Consider the following 26,894-nt stretch of genomic DNA (forward strand, 5'->3'; position numbering starts at 1 on the left):
CTGTTTTTAGAAACAAAAAAACGTTCGGTGTTTCTTCTGTCGCGACTTATCTTTCTCTTTAATAGTGTAGCATAAATATGCACCCAAAATGGTCGTTATTGCCTGATTCATTATTGTTTTACTTTTTTTTAATCTTATATTTTTTAAACATTTTTGGGCGACCTGTTGATTTGGCTACTAACATAAATGTTCCTAATGTTTACCATCTTTCTAGCAACTTGTCTTCCAAGGAGTCTTCCAACCGTCTAAATTGACGGTGTTAAATGAAGACAACATATTTTAGAAAATTTTCAGCCAATTTTTTACCAAAAAATTGTCTTATATTTGCATAAACTCAACCAACCGTATAAACGGACAAATTTAATTTAATAGAAAATTAGAAATTGTCACCTAAGATGGTTATGCCAATATTGGAAGATCTCCTAATTATGTATGCTTAGCGTTAACAACATAAATTGTTGTTACAACCATTTGACAAAACTTCCATAATAAAACTTAAAAAGACTGCAATTAAACTACGTCACCAAACGCAACAACATTTACCAATAAAAACTTAATACCAAATTTAAAATGTCTAAATATTTCATAAAAAGCAATTAAAATGTTCTGAATTTGTTAACCTTAATAGCAAAAATTACACCCTTATTTCTGTTGTGGTCAGATCTTTTTCAAAACCTACTTTATACCATCAAAAATATAAAAATAGTTAATTCCCCCTTACTTTCGTCAATAAGGCCGCAATCCTAACTTCAACTTCCACTTTATAATATAATTAAGTTTTGTCAACATTTAAAACAATTTCTGTGATGTTTCCTAAGAGAATAAAACCCATATAATAGTCCTTACCCTTATTTAATCATCCTTCAAATTGTATACGTCCACAAAATCATCCTCACCGCATTTGGTTCAGTAATATCTAGGTACAGCTTTTCTGAGAATCCAACTTAAATGTCTGCAAACAATTATCCCTTTTTGTTTATTGTATACAAACTGACTATAGTGTATATAGTATTTAAGTTTTGATGTGCGAATACGAAGGCAAACTACGAAGTTCTCTCTGTGATGCCGCAGATACACCACCACCACCTGTCAACTCGAAACAATTAATATTCATTCACACCGCATCGCCCGCAAACGAACAAAGAGAAACTTCATTAAAACCACTTCGTCACTTCGAAGTTCGAAAAGAGCACCGATGGCACTAGTACTGAAAAAGAAGAATCAAATTTGCACTTTTTTTTATTTTTAGCCACGGGACATCATAAAGAGCCAACTAACCAGCTCCAGTCACCACAACCCACTCCGGCCACGACTCACGACAATGAACACACAAAATTTATATTCACAGAATAATGACTCCAAATTAAATGCAGTCGTCGTCAGTCCACTCTCCACAAAGCGAACAACGAAAAAATAAAACACCCGACGATCTCTTGTTCTGAAGTCTGAAGGACCAAATATTAAACTCCAAGGACACTCTAAAACCGCATATGAATGAATCCTACAAACGTCAATCGGGATTTAAGAGGACGACTTTTTCGAGAAGTGCTCCTTTGAGTCACGGCACGTGTATTTGTATTTGTATTTGTGCAAACAAACTCTAGAGGTTTCACGATATATTAACTATAGTTACCCCCCCAGGACTAGACAACACGATAACGAACGCACGACTCGACAAAGACGACAACCGAATCGACTGACGAGGCCGACCAAGGACGATAAACGGTGTAGGTAAGGTATAGGGGTGAACCGTTTGCACTTAACTAATGGAGGGAATGGGGTTTGTTGTGAGTTCGCGAGGAACGCAATTAAATCCAAATAACCCTCAAGCACGCTTCTAATGAAAACACTTGGAGAATGGAGATGGTGAAATCCTCAATTTCTCATCTGCCACGCCGCGCCGCCGATCATCGCCAAAAGGACTCTATTTGTATGTCGCTGAAACTAAAACTGAATCTGAATCTCAACTCTCGGGAAAAACAACACCACTCTATTTTTATCCCTGAAGCTGAACTAAACACACAATCTTCCGAAGCCAAAGGAACATTCACCTTCACACACATACAAAACGAGACAAGAAGGGTATGGTAGGTGTTTGTTTTCCTCACCAAAAAGGAAATTATTCGTATCCTGTTTATTATTATTGGTTCTCTGCTTCGAGAGGAATACCTCTTTGAGGTCAAGACTCGGAATTCGCAACTCAAAACTCGAGAAGTAGTTATCAACTGAAACTCATCTAAAGGATGCTGTCGTCTTTTATAGAAATATACAAAGAATATCTACCCAACGCTAAAGCTTTCTCAAGTTCGGATAAAAGCTAGAGTGTCTGACTTGGAGTCTGCGCGGATAAGGCCCACTTGTTTACCAACTATTTTGAATCATATGTTAGTCGGTGGTTTTTGGTTTCTTTGGTTTTTTAATTGAATTAAAACTGTGTTTGCGTTTTCTCGTTTTTGCATTCTTTTTCTTCGACTTTCAGAGGATTTAGAGGCACTTTGCCCTGCTTCCCGGAAAGAGAATTCCCCCCACACACATAACTAGATTTTCAAGACCGAATTCGAATCCATAAACGAGTTGTGGAAGACTTTTCTTTTCAGATTAAGCACCTGTTACCTACCTTCCTAGGTTTGTGTTGAGCCCAGGCCCACTTTAGCACAAGGAATGAGGAGGCATTACGGGGTTGTGAGGAGTAGACAGAGAGAAGACTGACAGGTGGTTTTTGTTGTTGTTGTATTGGTTGAAATATTGACGTTTATTTTATATGATATTTGCAGTCATGCTTGGGATTTTATTTTTGTATTTTGACTATTTCGTAGTGGAATGTGTGTGTTTGGAATTTTTATTTAAAATTGATGTCAATCTCAATATAAAATTGTGCCGAACACGTGTCAAATGGCATGTTTTGAGGTGTAAAATTTGTTTCAAGCGGTGTCTTTTGGTTTGAAAATTGATAGGTATGAATTTTATTTGATGTACTTTCGAAATATGTAAATGTTGTGAATGAATTTTTATTTTTTGACAAAAAGAAAAGTATTTTTTTATAGAATTTCTTGGAAGTATTTTATTTTATTTTATGTTTTGAAAGAAATTGTATGATGAAAAAGTCTTCTTGGAAACCTTAGTTTACAATTGTTTTCGTTCGTAAACTTCAACTTGATGGAAATTCTGTTGTTACTGAATAACTTGGCTTTGAAAATTTGGTCATTTTTTTTAAGCTATCAACACACAAGTGGGAAGTCTTTTAAGTTTTTTAAAATTCTAAAAACAACTTATTATTGTCGCCATAGGAATGGAATTTAATTTATCGAATTAATTTCTACCGAAAATAAAAAACTTGCATAAATATTTCTTATCCCACGATTAGTTTAGTAAGAAATTTAAATAATTAAAAAAAAGAAAGGTTGGTTATACCATATCAGGGATGTTACTTTGCTAAAACTGTAGTGGACGTGCTTTTTATTCTTGAAGAAAGTATTTTTTGGAACATGGGTTAAACATTTTATAAAGGATTTTTCAATAAAGGTCGGGTAGATGTTGAAGTGAAATAAAATAAGCTGTGTGTGAGGTATTAACAAAACAACATTAACTGTGGAATATGAAATCATTCAAATGCCTGCCTCGGCTTCTGACGATGGCATGGATCCGAGTGGTCCAACTTTTAATGACTCTTCTTCATAGATCAGGCTGAATTTGAGAAATGGACAGTGTTATGTTCACCTTTAGGGCAACAGTCGATTGTGGTTTATTTGCATAGGCCTGCGACTTCAAGAAATACTACAGGAAAAAGTCTAGTGAAGTCAAATCGCATGACCTTGGCCAATTCACATCACGCCTGCTAGAGATAACCTTACACTCAAATCGTTTATGCAGAATGTCAAACGTAGTTTTGTTGTGTGGCACGTAGCGCCGTCCTCTTGGAACGACATGTTGTCTAGGTCCATATTGTTTCATTTTAGCCATAAGAATTTTTATTTATTTCACAACACATGTTTCAGCTTTAATGAAAAGCGCTTGGAAATTAGTTATCATCGCTATGTAGCGCTGGCTGTTGAAGGTGACCGTACACTAACTTCGTTTTCTAAAAAGTACGACCCAATTACGCCGCCGCCGGCCCAAAATATACACCAAACGGTAACTTTTTGAGGATGCATTATCACCTGGTGAACCTCGCATGGGCTGATGCCGTCCAATATACGGCAATTTTGTTGTAAACACAGCAATTGATCCAAAAATTCGCTCTTCACTAAAGTTGATTTTTCGGATAAAATTTGGGTCCTCTTCTTTTTCTTCGAGGCTCATAGTGAAAAGATGACGTTATCTATGGTCATGAACTTTGAGCTCCTGGGTCAGTTGGATCTTGTGCTGGTGTAGGCCCAAGTCGCGACGCGAAATTCAACAAGTTAAAGTCTGGGAAAGGCCGAATTCTTGTGCACGACGAGGAATAGACTGCCTCGAGTTCTGCTGAACACTTTCACGGACCGCGGCGATGTTCTCGGCTTACCTTGCGCTCCTTGAAACGGGTGTGGCAATTTTTATTTTCTGATGCATCTAAGACCATAGACGGAACATCTTTCGCAGCTGTCAATGAAAACGGCATTATCATCACCAAAGGGTTACTGCAAAACCCCTCATCAATCTTTACAGCTGAAGCATTTGCACTACTTTAAGCAATCGAATCCGCCAAAAACAAAAAAACTGTCATTTTCACTGATAGTTTATCAACCATTAATGCTATCAAAAACATCAACAACTATTCTACTATAATTCTTGTCATACGTGACAAACTTATTGAAAAAAGGAAAAACCTTAAAATTGCCTGGGTTCCAGGACACATGGACATCGCTGGTAACGTTCTCGCTGACCTAGCAGCCAAAAAGGCTCATAAAGAGCCACTTTTCAATTTCTATTTTTTCAATTCCAAAGACTTTAAAAAACACTGCAATGCGACGATGAGATCTAACTTAAAAAACTCTTGGCTTGAGTATCGTCATCACTATTCCAAGATCAACCCAAACGCAGACAGAGCACTTTACCCGAGCGACATACCTTCATCTTGGACCAAAAATTATATTCGGCTAAGAATGGGACATACAAAGATTACTCACGAGCATGTTATTTCAAAGCAACCTCCTCCATCATGCAACTTTTGTTCGCCCACCACACCCCTCACCATATCTCATATGCTACAATGTGACTACATCGACAGAATATCAAGGAATACATCCGGAAAACCCTTAACAGAACTTTTATCAATTATATCTAAAGATAACATACAACTTATTCACGTAATTTTAGTTAAACTTAACTTAGAATATTTAATTTAAAACTTGAATTTTTTCAAATAGCGAAAAGCCCTTGTAGCTAATGCTTTATTAAATTATTGTTAGTAGAATTTTATTATGCTTTCAATAAATTATAATAATAATAATAATAATAATAAATATTGCTGCAAATGCTTTTAAACGTATTCGAAATTGTTTATAAATATACTATCAACATATATTCAAGAAACTTAGTTTATAAAAATAGTTTGCAGATTATAAAATTTTGATTTCAATATCGGTTTTTATTCAAAAGTTTTCATTTTTTAGAGGATTTTAGGTTTTCTAAAAACAAATGTGTCTCTTCCATTTCTATAAACTTTTTACTAAATGTCAAAAACGTTAGTCTTTTATGTATACAACTTTTTTGTTTATCATTTTTTGTTTGCAAAAGTATTCGAAATGACAAAAGGATCTTGAGGTTATAGGTAATTATGTTGAAATCAAGTAAATTTGGTTTGGCATACGAGCCAAGGGTTCATTAAGGCCACTAGAGGTGTTGTTGGTTGGTAGAAGAAGTTATAGAGAGAGCAGTCAACTGAACCATAGAAAAGCCGATGCATGAAAAATATGTCAGCAACTTCTCTATGTTTCTCAGGCCGACCTTTACTTTACGTAAGGGTTAGACAATTCTTCAGACTATCTTTTAACAAAATCTTATGTATAGTCCATGTTGTGAATGATTTAATAAATGTAAAGTAAAAATAGGAGTTCACGGTCACATAAAAGGCCAAGATCCTTTATGTTTTCACTTCTATGAACATATGTATTTTTGGTGCACCAGGGGCATATTTCACAAATGTTCACAAATGCGACAGGTGACAATTTGTTAATTTAAAACTTGACAAATGTCAAAATCTATTCCCTAAACAATTTGACAATTTTGCAGAATTGTAGGAAAAAAATATAAGAAAGTTGTGACCTTTTCGTTTCAAAGAAATTTAAAGAAACTGTCATGACAATGAACTGTCAAGTCAGGAATTTTTCGACAAATTTGTACTGACAATTTCCGTATAAAATAATAAAAAATTACAATTGAAACTTTTGTCAGTATTTAATTGACAGTTGCTACAGGAAACTCAGCTACTGTCAAGTGTTAACAGTGAAACGATATATTTTGTGACAATTCTCAGTCGAGTCTCATTGTTATAAAATAATATTAAAAAGAGAATAAATAATGATTTCGAATCGTTAATTGGTCTACAATTTAAGGAAATATTGTAAACCCACTTGTTTTAAGAATTTTTGTTTATTTTAAAAATCTCGATTTTTATTATGTTTGTATTGCCAATTTTTATGAAAACCATGTTGAGATATAGTGTCGAGATCTCTTTGGAGAAGGTATATCCTCATGTGCTGCAATTATTTTGAAAGATTTCGTATCATCAGCAGTAAAGAGGGGTACTTGAAAATGTTAAATGATTATTTCAATTGTAAAGATTTAGAGGAGAGAGCCCAAAAGGACTAACTTGAGGACACGCAAGGAAACAGACTCTACAAAGTTTCTAGTGGTAGACCTATTTTTAAAGCAAGTACTCTCATGGTGGAAGTCGAATAGAGCGGCATCAACATATTTTTTGTGGAACGTCTAGTGAAGACATTCATGGAGAAATCCATTGCAGTCGGGAGACTTACAAATGTTATAATTTGAAATAGAGAAAGACTATAGTGAATTAAAGAAAGTTTGAGTGCGAGAGGAAAACACATTTCTTTTATTATTTTTTGGTTACATTCGCAAAACGGTAGTCTTTCTACACACAGATGATAAGACAAAAGCACGTGAATTGCGAATCCAATCTTCAAATATTCAAAATAGCTGCAATCTAGAGTACAAGAATCCTGTGAGTATAATTTTTTTAAATATAATGCAAAGTAGATATGTATACTACTTGCGATACCATTACGTACGTGGCATTATGGTTAGTGCGTTGGACTGTCATCCTAGAAGTCTAGGGTTTAATCCCTGCCTGTGTAACCTAAAGTTTTTTCTTCACGGGTACTGTCCCTTGCTAGGAATTGACAAATTTTTCACGGGTACTGCCTTTTGTGAGGAATTGAAAAATTCTCCCAGAGTAATCCTTGTCATGAAAAAGTGCTTTCTCAAATTAGCCGTTCGGATTCGGCATATAAACTGTAGGTCCAATCAATCCCTGCAATTACTCGCACACAGGAATGGTTGAGAGTTGTAAGTCACTAGGCTTTGGTTCTCTTCGGACTGCGCCACCTAAATTATTCATTTATCTAGTTATGTATACTTATATTATTATTTGAAGTTTTACTATTGAGGATGTATACCTATGCGAACTGGAAGAAGGGTTCGTTATCGATCATAAGGTTGAAGTTTATGTTTATATACTTGGTAGAGAGAATTATATAGACCCTAGAAAAGTCAGTTGGGCATTGAGAAAGTAGAAAAAGAAGAGAATGCAATGAAATTCAATAGGTAGTCAATTCTCAAAAAGATAAGTTGCTCTTTCAATAGACATATTTTCATAATCAAATATAATTGTTCATTTGGAAAATTGGGTTTTATGAAATCTAATGTTTAAGCTACACATATTTTTAAATCCATGACCTATACGTACCAATTGGAAGATTGTATACTTAAACCACTTTTAGAAACTTTTTTAACTAATTTTAATTGTTTGATAAATGACAGAAATGAAAAGAATGTGTTGAAAAAATTAACTTCAAACTATAAAAAATAATAGATCCACAAATGTTGCACCTTCTTTTTGAGACAAAAGATATTAGGTCAAAAGAATTTTTTTTATAAGCAGAATTGTAATCCATATCCTAACCTGTCCTATAATCTATTTAACTATGCCAACACAATAACCGCAAGTCCAGAAAAGCAATAATCTCAAACCCACGGGAATTCCTCATTTGTCAAGGAATTACAATACCTTGTGCGCAAATATTATCTCTAGCAACTAATTATATTTATTTGCAAGTGCACTTTGAATACCAGCCAAGACAATAACATACCATTCCAAATCACAAATAAATTAAGCTAAGTTAAGGAAAGTATGGTCAACATTAAAGGCCTAATTTCTTACTTTTAAAGGTTACAAGTAACGAGTATATGAATCATATAGAAATTCTTTGTTTTCTGTTAAACTCCCCTTCCCATACAAGAATAAAGCCTCTGACATTTAATGTATCAACTTAATTTGATCCTTCTACATTTCATTTAGTTAGGTATGTCTAAGAAATAAAAATGGACCGTAATTTTTTAGTCGAATCGAATAGTAAATTTAAGTCCTCCCTTTGAACGACATCATTATTTTGATTACCATTCCATTATTCACCTTTATCCTTATAAGGAAACGTATACAGACATTTGCACAAATAAATATATTGGAATGTATTGCTATGTGGGTTATAAGAAAGTTTGAAGATTTGAAGGATTTGAACACACAGAATTAGATACATATAAATACATAACATTTCTCAGCCAAAAGGATTAAGGCTTTAATATATATAAGTTATTATAACGTGTGCATTGTGTGATGTAGCTGATGATGGTGTTTGTGTAAGAAAATATATGGGTTAGGTATACACACATATACCTATATAATGTGGAAAGAGCCATTTAATTTGATGACTTTGCCTCAAGGGGTTATTATATATGATTTAGTTCATATAGAAACCCATATATAGAGGATTTAACTAAACTAAAGTAAACGCAAGGATGTACCTATAAATTGCTTTCATATAAAAAAGGAAGAGATTGTTTTTTGTCTCTCCATATCCTTACAATGGTACACCCTTTATACATGCAGAAATAGGGAGAAGAATAATATAGAGCGACTAAAGTCAAAGCCAGCTTAGATATAAATGACAGAGGATATAAACTATCCCTGGGTCCTTTTATTCATATTTTCGCCCATGTCCTATAATACAACACAAACACACACGCTCATTTATCCCGCAAGGATTATATCTTTCATCGCACGATTATTTTTGAAAAGATATGAATATTCCGTGAGAAATTGTGTTAGATATCATAGTTATACTGTGTTCTGTATGCTTTATTATTATTATTATTGTTGGAGATTTATTTCGTGTTAAATTAAGACGTCATGTAATGCAGTATATCCTTGTCATAATTTTATTCAACATGAGTTCTACCTGCCTTCATCTACAGCAAACATGTCAAAAAGTAATTAATTTTTCTCCCCTGGGTGAATAATATACTTAACTTAGGTTTGTATCCAGAATTAAAGGAAAGTTTGTTATACAAAAAGGGAAAGGATAAATGTCTAGATAACTTCATCTCACCTGTCATTTCATTTTGTGTTTCACGAAGATATTTTTTTCTTTATAGTTTCTTGTCATAATCCTAAGACGACGACACGAAGATGCAAACAAATGTATATCATTTTATATGTTCGTGCTTTGCTCTTGATAAGAAATGATCACTTGATCAAAGTGTGACAGTAAGGTCTCAATGTCACCGGAAAAAATAGAATCCCTCAAGGAAAGAAAAAATTCTTCAATTTTTATGACTTGATTTTCATTCACTATTCAAATAGCTTATAATGTAAGTACAAGTGTATCATATCAGACATTTTCCATCTTGCAAAAATATTATCTACCAAAATTGAGAAGCAATATATTTATGGAGTTTTGTTTTATTTTTCGTTTTGTATAAAATCCTATAATACCTATAACATTCTTTCCTATATTTACGAATAAAAAAAAAATAAAAAATTATTATGATGTACATTTCCAAGTCACCGGATGGCGAGGCATGCTCCAGTTCCAGCTCCAGCTATACAGCTCCTGTTTCATTCTTTTTATAAATAGGTACAATATGTGGAAGTAGCTGGGGAACTCAAATAAGCTTCATATTAAATACATATCATCGGCATATGTTTGCGATTGAATGCATTTTTCTATTAAAGAAACGAAATGTCATCTCTTCGAAAAAGGACTTTGAAAAATCCTTTTTTTTCTTGCTTGAAATGTACATATCTTTACCCCTTTCAGCATTTGGATATTGTTCGTATGGTACCTTTAAATCTTATAGTAGATACATTGGTCTTGTCTAGATGATGGCACATATGGGACGGGACAATGATGTGAGAACGACAATGACGATATGACGACGATACAGCCAAAGGATTTTTTTTCGATCCAGGTGCGGATCAGAGATTTATCAAAAGAGGGAAAGGAGGATGACAGAGATTTACTTTTCAGATTCTTATGATCGATGATAATATCCATGATAGAGAGTTAAGAAATAATTAAATAAACTTAAGCAAATGCAAAAGCAGACAAATTATGAACCCTTCTGCAAGGTTTTTCTTACAATTAACGGGCACTCAAGGGGTTATTAATACCATTAAAATGTTTAAAGTTTAAACACAATGCGACAGTAGGAAAATTGGGAAGAATTAAAGAGGAAATAACGACGCACAAATCAAAATTATAGGGAAAAACAGAGTTGGGTAAAGTATTCCACATTCTCGATGTGCGTTTAAAAAAGAAAACTCTATACTTGACAGTACGTCCGAAATTGAGCTCAAGGTTAAGCTAATGTGCATTCCTAAGAGTACGAGTATTACGCCTGAATTGTTTCAGGGGTGGGTGCAACTGGCTAATTTGACAGGATATTGTTTATAAAAATATCGGTAAAACAACGAAGGGTATGAAACATTATGGCAGTGATTGAGTGACGTAATTGTTTCGGTCGAATATGTAATCATTCTATAAGAAGTGATCTGTGATACACATACCGAGTACTGAAAGTTGATTAGTTTGATGGATGCAAGTGCCGCTCATGGATAGCGGCATCGTTGATGGGTTACGATTTAGCGACAGGAGACAGCATTGAGTTTTTGAAGCATTAAATTCTACACGGTTCCATTATACAATTCTGTCGAAATCAGAATTTAATGAGCTTATCATACGCTGCTGTTGAAATTCCAGAAGAATGTGAATCATGAAACGAATATGAAAAGCTGAGGATACTGTCGTCAGCGAAACAGTCAAATAAATTAGAAGTGGCAGACAATATGCGGAAGAGAGCAGGAGACAAAACGAAGCCCTGGGGAACACCAGCATATATTTTATGAATTTTGGACTTGAAATCATCCAATACAACTTGTATTGAACGGTTAAACAGGGAATTTCTAATCCAACGAAGAAAGTATTCATCAATACCAAAAGCACGCATTTGATAAGTGAGCTTTCTGCCTACTTTATCAAATGCTTGATTGTATTATTTCCTTTAGTAAATCATATTTATATAAGGTTCACCCAAAATTAATTATATAAAATTTACATTTAATTTCTTCTTGTTCTGTAACAACTTTTTTTCTAAAACTCTCTTTTGGCTCCAAAGCAATCAGGTTTTACGTCAGGTCACAGCAGTACTACGGCATTACTTGAAATGATCAGAGAATCACGAAAAGCGTTAGCCAATAATAGAGTGAGGCTTCTGGCATTTTAAGATTGTTCTAGGGAATTTGATACTAACTATCACAAACTCATGTTCCTTAAGTTACTACAATTTATTACTTTTTAGCACAAACTGTTAGGCTTATTTTAAAGTTTTTATCTAGCATACATCGAGAAGTTTTAATTACTAGTAAGGGATTTGTATTCTTATCATATTCTTTTGGAGTTCCCCAAGGTTCCATACGTGGTTCTTTTTTTTCTCACTATACGCTAATGAGGTTCCAAAAATAATAGACGAATACGTTTTTGCTAATGATTTTTAGTTACCGAAAAGTTGATCAATTAAATTGATTGTGTTTAAAAGATAAATGAATCAGCTATAACTTTATGGACAGCCAAATGATAAAAGGCAAGTATTAGTTTCTCTAATTCGATCTCCGATTACAAAAGTTGTTAATGAAAGGGAAGGCCTGAAACTAAACACATTGTGCAAACTCGAAAACACCACCTCTTCCCCCCTCCAAAAATCAAATTACATCCGCTCTTGCTCATTTAAATCTAAAGGAACATACAAGTCACTGCGAATGAATATTATGTGTATATTCCCAATCTGAGTGATGACGCGGAAGATATATGAAAAGTCAAGACATTTCCCTTCTTCTCATATACATACAAATATACAAAGCCTTCGAAGCAAGCCAAAGAGAACGATTTTTATATCAATCCGAAAAAAAGCAAAGAAATGTGAAACGAAAAAGCTATGTCCTTAAGCGAATATAATTCATAATTTCACGTTTGCCTTTTTGAATACTTTTGATGGCACTGAGCCAAACTTATTTTATTTTAACTTTTGTCACAGCTCCAAAAGAGATCCTTTTGAATGAAACGAAAGAACTTAGGGAAAAGTCAAGAATACGCAACACTTTGAAGTATTAGAGAAACTATAAATATAATAGGTTCTTTTTTTCGAGCAAAAATGAAACAAAAGAATTTAGCTTTGTTCTTAAAAATGTTGTTTTGCTTTGTGTCATTATCCTTTTCATATGAAATTTTCACACAGGATGTAGGTTTCCATAATCATTCCTATTATGTCCATTTAAGTTTTTCTTTCATTATTTATTTCTATTAAAGTCGAGACAGTCAAAAGTCGAGGTTTTTCTAAAATAATAAATAATAATTAAAAATCCATTATCCTTTTTAATCCTTAATGTTTCTGTAAAATTCCATTCCACCTATGTACCTAAGAGTATGATGTGCAATTTCTAATATTGGATGCATTTTTTTTACATTTCTTTTTTGTCTTCGATATGAACTTGCAATTCAAATTCCCAACGATGCTTTATAGTACGTCTCGTCTTCTTCGTACCTACCCCATACAACCCTATAAGAAAATCCATCCAATGTCCTTTTTTCCATAAGAATAGATACGGTTAGAAAAGCTATAGCTTGTGAAAGAAAAATAAGGAATTGCATTAGAAATTGAAAAAAAAATATATATACCAAAATGGGGAATACCTTGTTTCTGAGTTAACCGAATGCCATGGCAATCGAAGATATATAGAAGAACAACAGATATAACGGTTTAAACGAGACGAGAATAGGGAACCTCACTTCAAGGTGAAGCTGGATGACAAAGATTTTTTTCCACTCGTGATGCAAAATAAAATATGTAGGTAGTTAAGGTAGGAAGCTCAGCTGAACGTACAACGCTGTACCGCTATCGCCACCGACATGACAGAGGGAACCCACAATTTACTTTAATCCAATTCAAGGAATTCTTATAAATTCCTTAACCATCATCATCGGCATCATCCAAAGGAGGAAAAACTTTAGCATACTCTCGCAGCTCGTAGCACTCGTCCCTTCGGCTGGTTGAATAAAAAGGATCCTTTTTCCTTTTCTTGATATTTTTGTTCTGCTTTTATTACGAATGCACAGGACCAAGGATGGATGGAAAGCGATGAATCAATAAACGAAGGAATTACTGGGTGCTGCAACGTAAATTAAAATTCCTTTTTACCGCTTCTCAAGGAACAAGACAAGTTAAAGGATATTGGTATGAGATAAACAGAGAGGGAGAGAGAGTGAAAGGATAGGTCTGATAAAATAATTGAAGGATAAGAAATCAATCGTAGTTCAGGATGTTGGCCGATGCTGGTTGTGGTGATGTGCTATGATGCTGTGTTGGATGGCTTAGGAAGGTACACCTACGAGTATATCTGCCATTATAAGATGACGAATGCATTTGAGGTTATTTTTACAATAGAAATTGAAAAGAAGATGTAAAATGCTTCGATGAAGGAAAAAGAGAGGATTGAAGAAAAGTTAAGGAATGTTGGAAATGCTTTGAATTATTATCTGTGATGTGGCAATTTCTTCCTTCGATGAAGTCACCAAAAGAAGATGTGACTTAAAAGTTCTCCTGATGAAGGAGTAAATGACATGGAAGGTTGCTATGAAAAGTTTTGACATATTTGTGTGTGAACTATTCATGTGTACATATACCTCCTTTTATTTATTTATTTCAGTTATTTTGAACATTGAAAGGTTATGTTCATTATTTGTGGAAATTTAAGAGTGAGAAAGAATATTGAGTGCATACGTATTTGCATTTTCTTATTTCAAAAGTCTGTCATTTAAATTTAAGTCAACTCTAACACCAAATGAATATATACGTATATAGATTTTCATGATTTACATTTTGTGGTAAAAAATATTGTAACATTTGTATTTAAATTTTATCTATGACGAGACAGATAGGAGGAAATGTTTTTTAGTTGGTATTACGGTCACAACTTACAATTCCTTTTGCAAGAAACATAAAGTGGAGTTTTCGTATTTTATGTATATATATTGTATATGTTTGAAACTATTCAACAACTCAGCTCCACTCAATTTTGGCTGACCCAAAAAAAAATGTCTTTAACATTAAATGTTGAAAAAGTCCTTGGGTACGAATTGTTTAAAGAACGTCGAGTATTAAAGATAAGGCACAGACAGGACGATCATCAATATAAACGGAAGAGCTGCACGAAAACAAAATTTATGATCAAAGTTTGTCAATTGATATTTCGGAATATTACTGATCTTGTTTTGATATTGGAAAGATCAGAAAAAACTATTTTGAGTGACCGTTTGGAATTAAGAGAAGTGAAATATTATCGTATCATCGTAATGGCTTCGTGAACAACGTCAATGTCAATAAAAACGGGTTTTGTGAATAAAAACAAAGCTAAAGCTAAAACTTGATTTTTTAAGTCAAACCTAGGTTTCGTGTGATTAAAGACAAACTTAAAGGTGTGTTTTATAGTAATCGCTATTTTAAAATAGCTAATCTCGTTTTTGCAGCTTAAGCTTCAAGTTCTGTGAATAATAATAACTTAATCTTGAGTATAATAGTTAAAGCTCCAATAATGTCTAAATTCATGGAACCTAAGAAATATGGACTTAAAAGCTTTGACTTGTTTTTATTTTAAGGTTTTTTTTTAGTTGAATTGTGAATATAGCTAAGTTTATATGCGTGCAACAGTCAAAGTTTTATTGAAAATGGTTATAAATAAGTTTTCAAAAGAAAATTTGAAGTGCCTTCCTGATTACTTTTAAGTGGAAGTAACAAAGAGTATAGAAGGTCCACTGACGTGAACCAGGATTACAGTTCGGACAAGATGTTGGGGTTGAACGAACTACAATGTGCAAAACTCTTAAGCACGTGTCCAAAAAAATTATGGAAAAAGATCATATTCATAAAAGGTTTACGTTAAATCCTATAGAGAAATCGCTACAGAAGAAGCAAAATTGGGATATAAATAAACGTTTTCTAGAGCTTTTAGAGCTATCGATTGTATCCATACTGCCATCTCTAAACTTTTAAGATTTCCTTATCAATACATCAACCAGAAAAGTTTCTCCAGCCTAAATGTGTAATTAACAAGCAATGCAGCTGAAAAATTCTCAATTGTGGATATCCAACGGCTGTTTTTTGAAAAGATCAATAGAATATTAATTAATAAACTAGAATAGGCTGGACAATGATATCATCTTTGTAGATTCTGAAGTTATAGTATTAAACTTTGGTTCCAGACGTTATTCAATGGAATAATCTGCAAAGATCTCGTTATAACACATAGATGTTTTGGCCAAATAAATCAAAGGTTTTTGTGTCTGCAATACAAGATGAATGTTGCAACAAGGGTCTTAAACAACTTATTACCTGATTACCTACATGCCACTACATTATCAGATAGCCAAGCCACAGCAGACAATAACAACTAGGTAAAAACAAAGTTAATAACTCAAGTGAAATAGCAATACACAGAAATGAATAAACCAGAAATAAACCACTTTTTTCATAAAACTTTAAAGCCCTACTTCAATTTTGAGATTTCTTTAACAAATACCTCAGAATTAGTCTTTTTTGAACTGCTCTACAGATACAAAGTTACATAAAAAAAGTTAAAGCCAGTATTGAGGGAATTTAAAATTATTTTGATTTTGATTTGGAGCTGCCTTTCCTAAACAAGCTTACACAACAATCAGACCCCTCTTTACCACTGGGCCCACTGGGCCCAGGCCCAGGACCCCGCAATCACCAGGGGCTCCCACATTTCTGAAACATTACTTAACCTCTATTGGTCTATTTTCAAGAAAAAAAGTGCTGTGGATTTAACGGACTGTGGACACAAACATGAAATCTCAATTAATGGAGCTACAATGTGAAATTATAATACAAGGAACATTTTCATTTATGAATAACAAACATCATTGTATTCGTATGTGTTTCAGACTTATTGTGAGTTTCACTTTTATAGATTTCCGTCCAGAAAATATGTCAAATTACATATAAAAATTTTTTTTTCGGAAATCCAAAAAAGTGAAGCTCGCAAAAGGTCGTCATTATTTATTTAATTCGGAATTAGCTATTCTATTATGATTTAGGAACTTCTAATGATACACCAATTTATGATGTTAGTTTGCATGGAAATTCAGAACAGCTGGTCTTAATAAAACAAAGCAACCAACGTATAGTTTCGATCTCTTAATTTTTACTTATTCATTGTTTATTTTCAAACTCCAGTTTTACACAGAAATTTCAATGCGCTTTGATGCCTAGTGTCCAAACTTAGCTTCCAATAAACGAACATAGATCTGATTATTTAGCGGAAACCATACTGAAGTTTTTGAAGGATCATGACATTTTGATAACAGATTTCGTGAAGGTTTTCTGGCAGGCAAGAATAAAAGAAAAAATGTAAAATTGCCACTTTTGTACCATATGCAGGGCACACATTAAACTTGGTTGGCGTGCATGCCGCTGGGTGGAGTGTGTTGACTGCTCATTTAGGTCCAAAAAAAGGTTTAAAAAGTCTTTCTCAAACAAGATGGTCGGCGCGAGCTGATGCAGTAAGCGCCTTACATAAAGGTTATCAAGAAATTGAAGAAGCTTTGATGTCTACAGCGAACGATTTAGGACAGGCACGAGATGCCAGAGAGGAAGCATTTAGTCATCGCAAAAAAATGTCCAAGCTTGAATATACCATACCTTAAGAACTTTGGAACTCTGTATTGCAAAGAATTAATAAAACAAGTACTTTACTTCAAAACCAAAATATTACCCTGAATGTTGCAATAAATTTGCTGAGTGCAATAGATGAATCTATAATTGGGGTCAGGGACAATTTTGATAACTTTGATTCAACAGCCAGACAAAAAACCCGGATTCCGAATATAAGGACCTTTCTGAAAGGATGAGGTGCAGAAGCTCATACTTTTTTTGACGGCTCTGGACTCTCAGTAATTCTAACTGGGAAAGAAAGATTTAAAATTGAAACCCTTCTTCCCATTGTCGACACACTAAGCGTTTATTTGAAACAGACGAAGATTGGCCAACGTTTTGACTTTTTTTTCGACTAAAAAATCTGAATTCAGAAGACTTAAAGAGAACTGCAAATCTTTTTCTAAATTTTACACCGAAGATGTGTACGGAGATGAACTACATTCTGAATGCCTGTAAGAAAGCGACATCCTCAGAGGCATAGATTTTAAAGATGTAATCAATGATTTTGATATTCTCAAATCAAGAAAAAGGCCCCTTCATTAAATTTTGTTTATTTTATTTTAAATTTTTATATGAAATATTTATTTTTACTTTGTTTATGTTTATGTTTAAAATGCTGCAATAAGTAATTATCTTTTTAATGAATCAAACAAAATGTATTTATTTCAAAAACAAAAAGAATAAATATCAATTCAAAGCTATGTGATTTTTTCTGTATGCCTTTATTACATAACATAACAGTTTTATATTATAATCATGGGCCCCATTTTCGAAAAGTGCCCAGGAACCCCATTAGGGTAAAGACGGCCCTGACAACAATGCAAGTTAATGGCATTTAAATGCTCTGCTTCTGTACTAAGTTGGAAGCTCGATGACGGTTTATCAAGAACTTCCTTAGGAGTGCCTTCAAAGAAAAAAGCCAAAGTAATAATTTTTAGAATAATAAAACGGTCTGAAAATTTTTCTTGCGTAATTGGGATTATTTTGTTATAAAAAAAACACTGTTATTAAACATTGCAAAACATTAATACAAATGTTTCTATGGCGTAAAACAACTTGATAGTCCGTGTCTTCTTTTATTCTCAAAATGCTTATTACTTTTTAATATTTTTTGTTTCATGCTTTTATTTTCATATATCTTTACAAACTATTAGTAACAATTTAAAAGAAAGTTTGAAGAAGGTAATTTGATCTGTCTTCTTGTTTTGCGAAGGTTTCGATTTTTTAACAAAAACGTCGTTCAAATTTTTTCCCAAAAATTAAATAAATCTCAAATTGTGCAGAATCAAATAATTTTAATGTTAATAACTTTATTTGTTCCCAAAACGAAGATTATTTTTTACCAGTTGTCGGTACCATTTTTGTAGATCATTTGCATTTTTTTTAAATAAATAAGATAGTAGCAACAATGTTCTTTTTAAGATAAAACTATTTTAAACCCAATATTATTTTATTTTTTTTTCAAGATATTTGAGCTGAAAATAAAATTTTTAACAATTCTTTTTGAAGAAAAAAAAATTGTCTTAAAATTTTACCAGATGATAAAACCGTCGTTCTTCTTACCTGCAGTTAAAATTCAAAATTAATTTGAAAGTTTATAGTTTCATAACTTAAGCAGATAGATAAAATTAAAGTACGGATTTGAAATCAAAAATTAAACTATCAAATTAAAGGTTTTCATAAAACTTCATATAGACTCATATAAAGACACATATCTAATAGGAATTTTTAAAACTAAGTAAGATACTAATCAGATTTAAACTATACGAGTACATATTTAGAAGACAAAGATTTTAACTTTACAAAATCATCATACAACTTATTGCTAAGGGATACCTTGAGTTTTAATTTAGCCTTTAAAACCCCGTTTTTTTTTGTCTTTATTATTTTTTATGGAGCATATTTTAAAAACCTAATGTAATTGAACAGTTTAAAACCGATATTCGAATCCGAAAGGGCGTTTTTAATCCTTTAAACAAATTTGTTTGTGGTACAGAGAAAAAACGTTTTTAAGTAGACCAATGTGATCAAATGCTAAATATAGTTAGGTTATATTAACAAATAGTAATTCAACAAATTTTGTGAATGGGCACCAGAAGTAACGATTTGTTTTGATAAAGTAACGAGCGCAACTAGTTTCAACATCTCTAGGAGGAAGCATATGCTAAGAATAAATGTACCTACATGGTACTAGTTATGCAGTAGTTTATTTTAGAACACAGAATCGAAGGAGTGGTGTCAGAAGAAAAAAAAAATTACAAGTCAAGAACTATGAAGAAAAACCTTCTTGCTTTCATGATCGCCTGGTTTTAAATATGTAAATAAATTAAAACTTACAAGCAGTTACAAATATTTTACCAAAATTTAACTTGAAAACCAGGAGCTCATGATAAAAAGGCAAGTACTTTCATTTATTTTTCAGTTTTGCTTCATCCTTTTGAACAGAAATTATTCATTTTTTTTTTGATATCTTTTCTTCCCATGAAAACAAGTTTGTTTTGATTGGTAGACGTGTTTATTGTTTTACAGTTTTCTTTAAGAACTACACATGCACATTTTTAAAGTTTGTTTCTGTGTTAAAAAAAAAAACAATAATTTCAGCATTAATACATTAATAGAAAGTGGGAGGAGCTCATTGAAGAAAACGAAGTATGTTTTTCAAACCCATACACATTTTTCTTTTACTTGTTGCTTGCTTTGGCAGCATGATCTCCTGATCTTTTGAAAGCGATCTTAAGTTGCTTGTATCATTGCTTCTTTGAATTAATATACTTTGTTTTTAGACGAAGGCATTCTAAGAAGGCTGAAGGAAACAAAAGAAGTAATAAGGAATTATGTAGTAAACCTTCTTATTTGCATGATCCGCTGGTAAAATATGGAAATAAATTAAGAAATTTGTAATAGGCGCGCGAAAACAAAATCTTACCACATTCCTTTTCAAACACCAGGCACTCATGCAGGTACTTGTATTTACTCGTACACTAGTTTTGCTTCATTCTTTTGAGAAAAAAATTATTCATTCCTCTTTTAATTTGTTCTCTTCTGTCTTCTCATAGACACAAGTTTTTTTTTATTTGTAGACGCGTTTGCTGTTTTACAGTTTTCTTTTCGTTTGGTGGAGTGAGAGATACAATCATAAGTAACGTTTATGTGTTGAATCCAACAATACAACCACAATATACAGACAGTGGCGGCTTAAGAAATCTCATTTTGAGAAATGCACATTATTGATTCAATTGATTTAACGTTTTAATTAACTAAAAATGGAAAAATATTTGAATTTTATTTCTCTGTAAGAAAACAAAAATAGAAACAGAAAAATCCAACATTTAAGCGATTCAATGTGTAAGTAGTCGAATTTGTAATTCGTTACTTTTTTACGTTATCGTTATATTTAATTGTTTAACAACTAGTCTTAGTTTAGCTACGTTAATATTTCTACACTCTATTCAATACTAAAGTAAACAAAACAAATCTTAACACTATTCAGACCAAGATGTTGTGTATACCTATTCCGACCAAAAGGTGTCTTTTGACACCTTAGCCAATTACCAATGAAAAACATTTAAAAGTTACTCTTTTTTATATTTTGTTTATTTTTTTAATCGAAAATAATATATATTATTATTTATGACCTATATATATTTATTATTAAATGAACTATTGTTTTTCTTATTCAATACAACACTTTTTACAGGTGAATGGTTGGTCTTTTAAGCATTTGCCACACGAGTATTTTTTACACTGACAACAAATTGTAGTGGCACTATTACCGGAACAATACATTACTTGGCACTTTTTCAACCTTTTTGGAATGGAACTGATATGGCATGAAACAGCTGATGATATTGCCGTATTTGTTGTTCTCTCATTGCATTCTTTATACGCAGTTGATAGTTCCTCTCCCAACTGGAATAAGAAATCTCTCCGTGAAATGTTTTCACCTGTCGTTTCTTTATAAAGAATCCATGCATTTATACCGATGAAATCAAGGACATTGAAAAACACGTGCATAGGCCATCTACGGCACTTACATTTCACGCTATATTTTCTTGCCATTTGGTCAGCCATATCGACCCCAAATTTTGTGCTGTTGTAAGATTTAATTGTTTCGGGAATTGTTTATTGTTGTTCCATCTGGTTGCATGATAATAGTTGAGTTTGGCCTAGTTTTTCTATTCGCTAAAAGTTATTGAATACATGATGTGTATATTGAATCAGTAGTAATTAACGATATATTTGTCGAAAATATGGAATGCAAATAGTTATATGAAGATCGCATGCATTTAAAAAGATGAATATACTTGAAATGTCTTAATGAAGTGTTTTTTAGTCCTTTACTGCTAAGCGGCGGAAGCTAACTACTAGTGTTTGGAAAAAATTAAAAGTAGTATTTGTTTTTATTGTTTTACAGTTTTCATTTTGCTTGGTTAAGGGAGAGACACATAGGACTACCTACCAACAATATTTGAAAAGACTGAGGTGGCTTTTGAAAGTATTTTTCAAAAAATGTATATTATTAGAGTTTTTCATAATTAACCCGCCGTTGGTGACGCAAATTTGACTTTGATCAATGGTGACGCCGCGCCGCCGGTCTCATGGACAGTGTTTTTCAACTGAAGATTTTTCGAAATATGTTACTAATATTTCAAGTTTTTTTTAAATATGTGTTCCTTGACAATAAAACAACGATATTAAATCAACAGAAGCTCTGTTATGACAATACACAAATTCAAATTCAACAAAAGACAATAACGGGGGAGAAATTTATTCTCACAGACCAGAAGGTCACCATTGGCGGGTTAAGACTTCGGACCAAGATATCGAATGTGATTCCACTGATTTTTTTTAATTTGTTATGAAAATTAAAGCAATTAGTTCATAAAAAACTCATATGATCACTTTTTGTTTTATAAAACTGCATAAATACTAAAATTTCGTTTCAGTGTAAGAATAAATCAAATAGCATTTCAATGTGTTTTTTTTACATATTTTTCTTTTAAATTATTGGAAGAAAGTAGGAGAAGCTTTTTTTTATTTTTTTTTTAAATCATAAAAAAAAATGTTACTATTGTAAATTTGCTTGCTTTGGCAGCAACAGTCCGTAGAGAACCAGGGCCTACTGACTTACTACAATCAACCATTCTTGTGTGCGAATACTGTTGACAGCAATGGAGGGGACCTACAGTTTATCTGCCGAAACCGAATGTCTAATTTGGGAAAGCAATTTTTCGTGACAAAAATTACTTTTGGAAAATTTGTCAATTCCTCGCAAGAGGCAGTACCCGTGAAAAAAACTTTAGGTGGCTAGGCAAGGATCGAACCCGAGACCTCTGGCATGACAGTCCAATGCACTACCATCTCTTCACGGGTACTAGAACATGATCCTCTGGTGTAATCAAAAAGAGTTATGGACCATTTTGTTTGCTTCGATGGCAATTCAAATAAAATTCTTGCTCTTTAACTAAGCGATCGTGTTGGACAATAGTATAAGTATATAACTTTGTTTTTTTTTTTATAGTTATTTTGTTCTGCTGTCTGGTCTTCCAGCAATAAAATTAAGGGTTTTCTTTTGCCTTATAACAGCGTGAAACATGTGACTAAGTAATGAGCGAATCATTACTTTTGGAACCTATTTTTTATACATTTAATTTTACTTATTTATTTTTTATATATTTATTTATCAAAACCGCAAGCATTAAAAAAAATAATATAATTCAGTGTGTTAACGTAGTGTTTTTCAGGACTTTACTGTGAAGCCGCGGAGGCTAACTACTGGTGTTTGGAAGAAAAGAGGAAAAGTAAACCTACCTTCTTTACCACATGGTCGCCTGGTGAATTTCGATGCCACATGACATGGCTGCACATGCACGCAACAACATAAACATTTAATTTCAAACACCAGGGGTTCATGCGAAATAGGTACCTACATTTTAAATCAGTTTTGCTCTTATTCTCTTTTTTTCTCTCATTCTGTTCTTTGTTTTATACTTATCATTTCATTTTTTAGTTCTTCAAGTATGCTTGTGTACGACTTTAGAGAAAATATATTTATATATACTTATACATACATATATCCAGATTTAGGCGGGCTTAAGAAGCTCATATGCAAATTTAAGGCAATGTTCATCAACAGATGAGTTAGTAAACATTTTAAATAAGCTTAAGTGCTGTTCAACATGATCTCCTGTTGCATCATAACGAATTTAGATTACCTTGCTGAATTGTAACGAAATTTTATAAATATTATTTATCAGGAAATCATGCTGCTAAGTTTGTTCTTGCTGGAGTCATTCTGTTCTTTGTGTGTGCTGTTGATCGATGAAAGCTAGGCTCCGCCCTATAACGGCATAGACTTTAAGTGACTCATGTGTTGGTTAATCCATAATTTGGCGAATAACGCATACGTTTAGTGATGAGTAGGATTTGTAACTCGTTACTTTTTAAAAGTATTTGTTTCGTAAACAAGTCGTCTTATTTGACATTTTAACATTTTGAATGAGTTGTTGAAACGTATTTCGTTCCATTTTTAATAATCACCTGGCTTTCACATGCCAAAAGATAACAATTGAAAAGTTACAGCAGGCCAAAATGAATCCTCTTATTGGAAAACCATTTATTTGCAAAATAACTCTATTAATTTTGTTTGCGTTTTATACAAGATCATGACTGTGATGTGACTGTTCATTTTATTTTTAATCTACCTCAAGAACCTTTCTTTTGTTACCAAAATTAAACTGTAATAAAAAAAAATCAATTAGCTACATTTCGTTTTTGCATCTCTTTAATCAAGCAAAATACATTTTTAGTTAATTTAATTGATTCCAATTCATTTAATATTGATCTGGGTCATAACTAATTATTATAGCTTTACCTTATTTCAACTACTTTATGGTTTAAATATGCTCATTTTCATAATTTAAAAATTCCCAGAAATTAAGAGTGAATATTCCTGAAACCCAACTCAAACAAATTCAATAAACTGCCAATTACAGTCACCATCAATATAAATATTATTATTTTTGTCTGTAGGCCTATACTTATTTTTAATCTTTTAAAACCCTCTTCAATTTATTTTTAATTTATAAGTTCATTAAAGTTATTGAATTTTATCGAGTTTTTGAGTCCTTTTTTTCCCAAAAAAAACAAAAAAAAATAGAAAAAAAAACCAAAGATATCATCAGTGTAACTGAAATAATAAATCATTATCCTGTTATATTGACGGTATTGTTTTATTTTGTTTCAATCTTTTCATGGCTTGTTGTTTCGGGATAAAAAGATTTAAATGGATTTTCTTCAATCTTCGCCTCGGTCTCTTCATTCTCCCTGAAGAAAATCTTTTTTTTTTTAAATAAAAGTTGTTTTTCAATTTGTCGATGACGACGAGACCCAAACACCATTTTTACTATTAGGGAATTTTCAAGGATTCTTTAAAGGTTTATTGGTGTTTATTTTTGTTTTGTTTTTGTTTTCAATATCAACAATCAGAATCTTTCTCTCTCTATCAATCTGTTAAAAAGAGTTAAAGTTTTACAACTTGAAATCGAAAAAGTTCTGATAAGCCTTCGTCTTAATAAATATTTACGAACAAATTCCTTAGTGATATTTTTTGAGGATATAAGAATTTAATATCCTTTTCAGACTTTGACTTGAGACTTTTTTTTTTATGACTTTTGTATGAGTTTGCTGTTGCTTTTTTAAGGCAAAACTTTACGAAGCACGTCTTTGAGGTGTTGTTGTGAAAGGTTCTTAGAAATCAATCAATTTGTTTTCATGTTTGTCAAAAAAAATCCTTCAATCAGTCGGATACGAAAATATTTTCAACGTATTTTCTAATATATAAAAATAATTAAAATTGAATTGTGTTTGTGAATTATTCGAATTTTTTACCTTTCTCAGAACAATACAGTCTTTTATTATTTAAAAAAAAGAAGGAATTTTTGATCTCAATAAAGCAAGACATTGTCCACACCTTTTCCTTTTGTAACTTTAATATACCTACTAACTCAAACAGTAAGTCCTTTCTGACATCATCATTATTCTGATTGCCATGTAATCACTCACCTTTATCCTCAAATAAATTTATATGTTGGAAGCTTTATCTGCAAAGAACTAAAATAGATTATAAGGCATTTTCCTGTCCAAACCGACTCCCCCGTGCACCTCCTGCTCCTATAGTCTTCATCAATATCTTATAAGATATGAAATGTTGTGCGTTTGTGAGTGTTTTGTTCATCTGGTCATCTAATTTGATAGTTTTGTCTTAAGGGGTTAAGTTGAATCACTCAATTATGATGAGATAGGGCGAGTTGATAAATTATTAAATGGCCTACTTTAAGGTTAAGGCATAAATTGACATCAACGAAACAATTCGGAAGTATGTGTATATTTAAGAAGCTTATTAAGGCATCTCCTGGGTTAGGAAAATGATATTGTTTGAGTAAGGCAATAGGAAAATATTTCAATAAATTAAATAAATATTTATACAATAATATTTTATGAAAGAAACAAGTTCAAAATATTGAATTTAGGATACATTCTTTACTTATCAAAAACCTCTTTAGGTTAAAGGCAAAAGGTAAGCATTTAACTTCACTTTTTTGGAAATCTATTTTGAACTAAAATTTAAAGCTTTTGGTCAGAAAAAGTTTTTCTTCAATAAAAAAATGAACCAAAAAACTAGTTTGTCTTGAAAACACTACGAAAATGCACTTGTAAACGTTGTTCTATTTTAAACGTCGTTGGTGAATAGAATTGTAAGGAGTAAACTCTTTTATTGACTGCAGTCAGTAGATCAAAAGTCAACTAACTAAAAAATTAACTAAGACTGAAGACTCGTGATAAGACTTTTACTTTTAAAATAAAAGTTAAAAGTCATTAATTGAAGTCACTTAAAGAAGTCAACTAACTTATACGCAACAGCTCATAAAGAACTAGGGCCTAATTTCTTACAACACTCAATTTGTTTTGTGTGAGAGTGTGTGAAGTCAGAAAGGGAGGGGATTTTTTAAGCCAAATCCAAACGAATAATTTGAGAAAGCACTCTTCATGAAACTAATTGTTCTTGGAGGATTTTCGAATTTGTTTGCAAAAGGCAGTACCCGTGAAAAAAAACCCTAGGTAGCATAGGCAGGGATTGGACTCAAGACTCAAGAACTCTGGCATGACAGTCGTAAGGCACTTAACGTCACGCTACGGGTACTACAGTCTCTTTTCATTCATTTAAAAGACTGCCTCAAATAACTTAAAATTTTCCTCAAATTTAAAATTAACTTTTGAATGATTATGAAATTGTTATGAAGTCAAAGAAAATGCAACAAGATTGACTTTAAGAATTGAATGTTAAATTTTACTTTTAACATTAATTTGAAATGCCTTTAAAATATCAAGTGGAACAATCTTGATTTCTTCAAAACGGTAAAAAGATTCCTACCACTGTTCGATGCGATGAACTGTGAAATCACCTGTGGACCTATTGCTTCAAAATCCGTACTGCCACTCATTTAGAAGCTTTCATTCCACAAGATATGTCTTAACCTGATATTAAATTAATGTTTCTATAACCTTGGCAAGAAGGCACTTTAGTGTTGAAAGCTTGAAGGAGAACGAGA

The 26,894-nt window shown here is 32.5% G+C and overlaps 1 protein-coding gene across 2 annotated transcripts in view; it reads right to left on the reverse strand.

The window, feature by feature from the left end:
• The window catches only part of LOC129941415 (serine-rich adhesin for platelets), a 184,068-nt gene that overhangs the window by 121,553 nt on the left and 35,621 nt on the right, over positions 1-26,894 (reverse strand). The window contains exon 1 of one of the 2 annotated variants that reach the window (XM_056050036.1): positions 847-2,204. The exons of the other annotated variant lie outside the window; for it this stretch is intronic. The gene's annotated coding sequence lies outside the window, so the exon portion shown is untranslated. Of the gene's footprint in view, positions 1-846; positions 2,205-26,894 lie in introns of those variants that run through there. 2 annotated transcript variants of the gene reach the window in all.

Source organism: Eupeodes corollae, chromosome 1 (assembly GCF_945859685.1).
Source record: "Eupeodes corollae chromosome 1, idEupCoro1.1, whole genome shotgun sequence".
NCBI lineage: Eukaryota > Metazoa > Arthropoda > Insecta > Diptera > Syrphidae > Eupeodes > Eupeodes corollae.